The sequence below is a fragment of the Mus pahari genome, chromosome 2 (genome assembly GCF_900095145.1).
Source record: "Mus pahari chromosome 2, PAHARI_EIJ_v1.1, whole genome shotgun sequence".
NCBI classification, from domain to species: Eukaryota; Metazoa; Chordata; class Mammalia; order Rodentia; family Muridae; genus Mus; species Mus pahari.
In genome coordinates, this window is record NC_034591.1 from 41689588 (window position 1) to 41695941 (window position 6354).

Consider the following 6354-nt stretch of genomic DNA (forward strand, 5'->3'; position numbering starts at 1 on the left):
ATCTGCTGTCACCTGAATTTTTGATCATAGCCATTCTGACTGGTGTGAGGTAGANTCTCNGGATTGTTTTGATTTGCATTTCTTTGATGACTAAGGATGTTGAACATTTCTTTAGGTGCTTCTCGGCCATTCAATATTCCTCAGTTGAGAATTCTTTGTTCAGCCCTGTACCCCATTTTAATAGGGTTATTTGATTCTCTGGAGTCTAAGTTTTTAGGTCTTTGTATATACTGGATATTAGCCCTGTATTGGATGTAGAATTGGTAAAGATCTTTTGCCAGTCTCTTGGTTGCTGTTTTGTCCTATTGTTAGTGTCCTTTGCCTTACAGAAGCTTTGCAATTTTATGAGGTCCCAATTGTCTATTGTTGATCTTAGAGCATAAGCCATTGTTGTTCAAGGCTCTTCCTCACTTTCTCTTCTATTAGTTTCACTGTATCTGATTTTATGTGGAGGTCTTTTTTGATCTCTTGGTTATCAATATCTGAAAATAGGGGAATATGGCTTCTTTTTCTATTTGTTTCCTTGTTTATTGTATTGCTCTAACAAGTGCTTTGAGAACTATGTTAAAAAGGTTGGAGGTCATAGACAGATGTCTTGTTCTGGATTTTATGTGATTGCTTTACATTTTTTTCTCCATTCAGAAAAGAATCATTGGCTGTAGAGATGTCATTATATAGCTTTTACTGTGTTGAAGGTTTTCCCTCCAGACCTCTTTTGAGGATTGTTATCATGAAAGCATGCTGGATTTTTCACAAAGGCTTTAAGTGAATCTATTGAAATTATTATGTAATTTTTACACCACTTATATGATTTATTCTACTTACTGACTTTTGTATGTTGAATCAACCCTGTATTTCTTGATTAAAAGCCAACTTGAACATGATGGTTGGTCTTCTTGATGTTTGTCTGTGTTTTCTTGCTAGTGTTTTATTGAGAATTCTTGCATTTATGTTCAGGAAATCTGTTATGAAACAATCTCTCATAGAAATACATACATAAACAAACTCTAAACAAGGCCAATATCAAAATGTATGCTAACATCGAAGGGAGAAGAGCACACCCCTAGTTGAGGAACTACAGGCAACTGATGACTCTAAAACAGGAAGAGTTAGCCTTTCTCAGCAATATGTCTTGTTATTGCCTGTCCAATACAAAATGGTCACCCTATACACACAGACAACCAAAACCCATTTGTGAAGTTGTATTGATATGAAGGAGTTGAATATAAGGGACTTGGGAGAAGCTGAAGAAAGGAAAGAAGAGAGCTGAAAGTAGGAAAGAGAAGGGAGAAATTATAGGATTATATTTTAGTTTGAAATGTATTAAAACTATAAGTTAAAAAAGAAGAGGATTCTATGTTTCTTAGTGAGTGTACTTAAATATAAGTTGGCTAGACGTCTTCCAAGGGTCATCCTTGGCGCAGTTGTAGACACGTGTGGAAATGGAGTTTTCCATTTCCTTTCTCTGCTTCCTGGATGCTGTGAAGGGATTAGTCTCCTCTGTCCCCTGCCCTGCTGTGCAGCCAGGTGACAAAGCATGGAATCTCTGAAACTGAGCAAAATAAATCTTTCCTCTTTTCAAAAAAAAAAAAATAAGTTGGCTAGAACAGCGAGAACTTGAAATCTGAGGCAAGCATTTTGATGTTATTTAATATCTGTAAAATGAATTTTGCCCAAAAGATGGAAGCTATGGTCATGAAAATGTCAAAAGTTCTAAGAACTATAATATCACTATGGCCTTACAGGCATTTATAGGACATATTCATTTTAGACAGTACACTATTGATCTAATCAATAGTATATAAAACTTGGAGCTATAAATCTAGGCTCATATTAAAACCTTAGGCAAGAAACATGTTTCAACTCTTTGACTCTTAGTTGCTGGAAGAGATTCAGCAAACAAATATTTATTGAATAAAATATTTATGATAATGCCTTCCTACACCCAAACTTTGTTTATAGGTTTAAGTGAGAAAACATCTTGAGCCTCCAGAGACGTCAATGGAAGGATCCTACACTGGTGTGTGACAATCGCTGAGACCCTACTGGCAGCTTGTCAGCCTGACTTGAATATCACAAACACATAGTAATCATGACTGGCATTAAACCCCCTTCATTTACATGTTTGCAAGCCCAGAATCTTGGTGGCTCTGCATGTGATCTCTCCAACTTCTCTGACCCTTGCTGCCTATCCCCAGCCTGTTGAAGGCATCCTGGTTAGTCCTCTTGCCCCTACCTAGACTATCACCACCTTGGGCCACCCCCTTTTATTGCACTATAAATATTGTTATCCTAGAATCAACTCAATCCTGCCTCATAAGTCTTAGACACATCATGCCACTCCCTTGGCTTGGAACATTCTTACTTCTTCATTTGCATAATTACTGCTGATGCTCCAAATGGACCAACTGACCTCACTTCTCTCCCAAACTCTTGTGGGAACCCTTTCATTTCTCAATTCTTTTTATTATCTTCTATAAGTATACATTAAATTATATTTATTCCACTTGTATCCTTTAAAAACGTCATACATGTACAGTGTGTCCTGATGAAATTAGCCATAGTCCCCCAACTTATAGTTAGTTTTAGGTTTCCAAAACAAATCTCCTTCTCAACATCATACTCTTTTGTTAATATATAACCCAACTGAGTTCATTTGTGAGTAGATACGAGGATCACTACTTTGATTAAGACTACCTGTTAGTAGCTAAGACCTTAAAGAAAAGTGACTCTTCCTCCCTCAGCAGCTATCCACTGCCAATAGGTTCTTAGCTGGCTGAGGTCTCTAATGCCCCTTCACTTATCAATGATGAAAGTTTAGTTAGCCTCATCTTGTTCATATCTTGCTTAGTAAGCACAGCTTCTGTGGGTTTCTATGTGAAACCATGATGCAGTCTTCTGAAGACAAAATTCACAGCACTCCTCTCCAGCACTACCCTTCCTTCTGACTGTTCTCCTTCAGTGGTCCCTCAACCTGGGATAGAAGAGACTGAAATAGAGAACCTCTCTACAGCTGCACACTCATCATAACTGATTCTTATTTAAAGGCTTAAGAGTCTCTGCATCAACCACTGCCCACTGTAAAAAGATTATCTGACCAATATTGATAGCAGTACAAATCAACTGTTTTTTGTGCAGCCAGCCACTTTGTGATTAGATGTGAGCCTTCCACTGCAGAAGGAAATCCATGCCTAGTGGTATACACTTAGTCAAAAAACCATGCCTGGAAGGTTATGGACCCTGAAAGGAAGCTTACTTTAGTTGTTTTGCTATATGCATGTTTTTTCTTTTTTTATCTTTTTCATAGTTGTAGCCCTAGTTTCAAATATGAAACCTTGAATGTAATTATAAAACAGCATCAGCAAATGTACTGGCATCTAAAACTGTAACAAATCTACATAAAGAATAAGTTAATGGATGGGTGAATAGATAAAACGACCATACTAAACATGAAGTTGGCTTGGACAAAATCAACACATTTTCTTCTTAGTTAAATTTAGGAATACTGGGCACAGGCTATGGATAACACTTCATCTTCTCATGCTCATATTGGTGTGAGATAGTACTAAAAATCTTCATCTAGACATGTATTAAAATGCTGAAAACAATATTAGATCTTCACAATAATTGTGAATATGAAGGAAATGGGGCTGAATATTAAAAGGAGACAGATTAGAATATGACAGATATCTTATAAGATAACCCTTTGTCTTCTCAAAGGCTGGGATTACATATATGGTCCACTATGTCCAATTTTTAAGGAATAATTAATTCTTAAAGACATTTATAAACATTTAAAGCAGCAGGGTAAGGCAATATCTGTTTTCCCAGGGATAGGGAAGATTATATAAAAAATTAACCTAGTACACAATTACTAAAAGTATTTAAAGCATAACTATGGCCCACCTTCTCCAGGAGCTACTATTTTATCTCAGTAAAGTGGTTCCTTGACATCCCTTGTACATCTGACCGTAGATGGATTGGCTGCATTTATTTGTTCATTTATTCAGTTGCTTGTTCCTTATTTTTTATTTAGTATAAATCAGAGTCATCAGCAATTATGCCATAAGGAAGGAATTTACAACAGGGCTCTGAAAGAAATGAAGCAAACGTTCACTGTTAGGGGTCTGGGTGTCAGAGTGAAACCTATGCTTCTAATCACAGGCAGCAGAGGTCATGGTGTGTAAGAACGCTGCAGAGATTTACTTGAAGGAAAGAATTCAAGCTAACTGCAAAATTTACTTTATTGTTAAATAGAAGTGTTTTTCCTAATTATGAAATATTTATATTTGCGCTAAAGAGTTTGGAACATGTTTCTTTGTGTTTTAATAATGCTTCATGGGCTATGTTTGCTGTGGATGCTATTATTTTTTGCATAATTAAGTAATGAAGCAATTAGCACAGCAGGCACATGTCAGCTAGAAAGTGGTTAAAATTTGTGATGAACTAGAAGATTTTGCTGTGTTTGCCAATATTCTCCTTATTACCACATGAAGCTGCACTTCTTGTCATTATGAAGGGATTGTGCGCCCCCATATTTGAAACTTTAACTAGAAAATGGAGCAATTTTATACATCTCAGCAAAATGTCTTCATAGCAAAAATATGTACTACAGAGTTGTCTGTAAACTGTTCTAAAGTAAATGCCTAAGGAAGTCATTTGAATGAACAGAAACAAAAAAAAAAAATCAAGGGATATGCATTTCTCATGATTCCTCCATGGGCAGAGTAGAACTTGGCCATATTCTTTTTAACAAATACATTTTTATTCTTTTGTACTATGGATCTATGTCCACTGACAAAAACTCTTTATAGTTAATAACTATAGTTATTAATCAGTTAGAGTTATTGTTAATAACTATGACCAGTAAATCTGGGCCCTAGAAATTCTAATTCTGTGATTCCTTTGCATAGATAAATAAACAGGAACTAGCAAGAAGCTCATCCAGTCCCCGGTTCTATGTGTACATTTTTTTCTACTTGCATGCATTATGTTTCTTCTCTGTGTGAGCAAATTGTTTCACTCTGAATCAAAGATAAGTAAGAAGTCATGTTTACCCTTTAGGAACATATAGTGTAGAATCTAGACTCTCAGTAAGGAGACTCAATGTGTAGTTAAATCCTATTTCAAAGCAGAAAATAGTGTCAAACAGTATTTTCTGAATGTTAGTCTCAGGGGAGTCTGTCCAATTCCTACAGTCTGGAAGATAGTGGGACTTATGACTTCCTTGTGTAGCTTCTGACATTCCTAGGAAACATAATCTTACATCAAACTCCTTGTTACTCTGGCTCTTACATCCTTTGCTCCCCCTGTGTTGCATGTTTCTGTGGAATTGACCTTCACAAATCTGCATTTTGGTTGGTTGTAATTTTCTATAATGGTTCATTTATTGTAAAGAGAAGTTTAGTAGTTGAAGCTTACATTTGTCTGTGAATTTAGACAGGTATTTAAAATATAGTTAAGAATTGTGCTGGTTTAGTAAAGTGGATGTTGTAGATTCTCCATCAAGTTCCTTGACTTCCCTAGTTCCTGGTTAGTTCAATAGATTTCCAATATTGGGTATTATTTCCCTTTTGTTGAGTGGGCCTTAAGTCCAACTCAAAAGCTGTTGGTTACCACCAAGGTACATGTGCCACTACTACACCATGAGGGGCATGGTTCCATGGTAATGGTTTTGACTCACAGACATGATAGCTGGCTAGAGCTATTAGTTGTTTCCCTCCTCTCCAAGCTTGCATGGCATCTTCTGGTACAATGAAAATAGTCTTCAGGACAGAGAGTTTCATGTCAGCTCCAGCTTAGGCTCCTTTCCATGGTGAAATAATGGTGTCTTTTGCTGTTGTCTTAAAGTTATAGTTTAGTTAGTCAATTCAAAGGGTTCAAGAGATTCCCAAAACAGTATACATTATCACACTTGTTTTGGGCTGCCTTTTAAAACATGAAAACAAGATCCTATTTCTGAGGACAACACAAATTTGGGGCACAGTCCTTGTAGCAATCAGGCTGGAACTCACCAATAAGCCTCCTCCCTGAGGCTATCATAGTGACACAGAAAACATTAATCTCATCCCTCATCAAAGAAGCTTCCATTTGTAACAGGTGGAAAATCTTTTATAGATCCCAAAATTGGTCATAATTTGGGGAATACATGCCCATGAATTGGTCACCCCAGAATGGTGTATCTGTAATGCAAGCCTTATAGCTAAAACCCAGGGAACACCTGCTGTTAGAATACTATCTTCTGGCCAGACAGTGGTGGTGCTTGCCTTTAATCCCAGCACTTGGTAAGCAGAAACAAGCAGATTTCTGAGTTTGAGGCCAGCCTGGTCTACAGAGTGAGATCCAGGACAGCCA

General features: G+C 36.9%; 1 protein-coding gene across 1 annotated transcript in view; it reads left to right on the forward strand.

The window, feature by feature from the left end:
• Positions 1 to 6354, forward strand: part of Kcnd2 (potassium voltage-gated channel subfamily D member 2) — a 498015-nt gene that overhangs the window by 386864 nt on the left and 104797 nt on the right. The window lies entirely within an intron of this gene.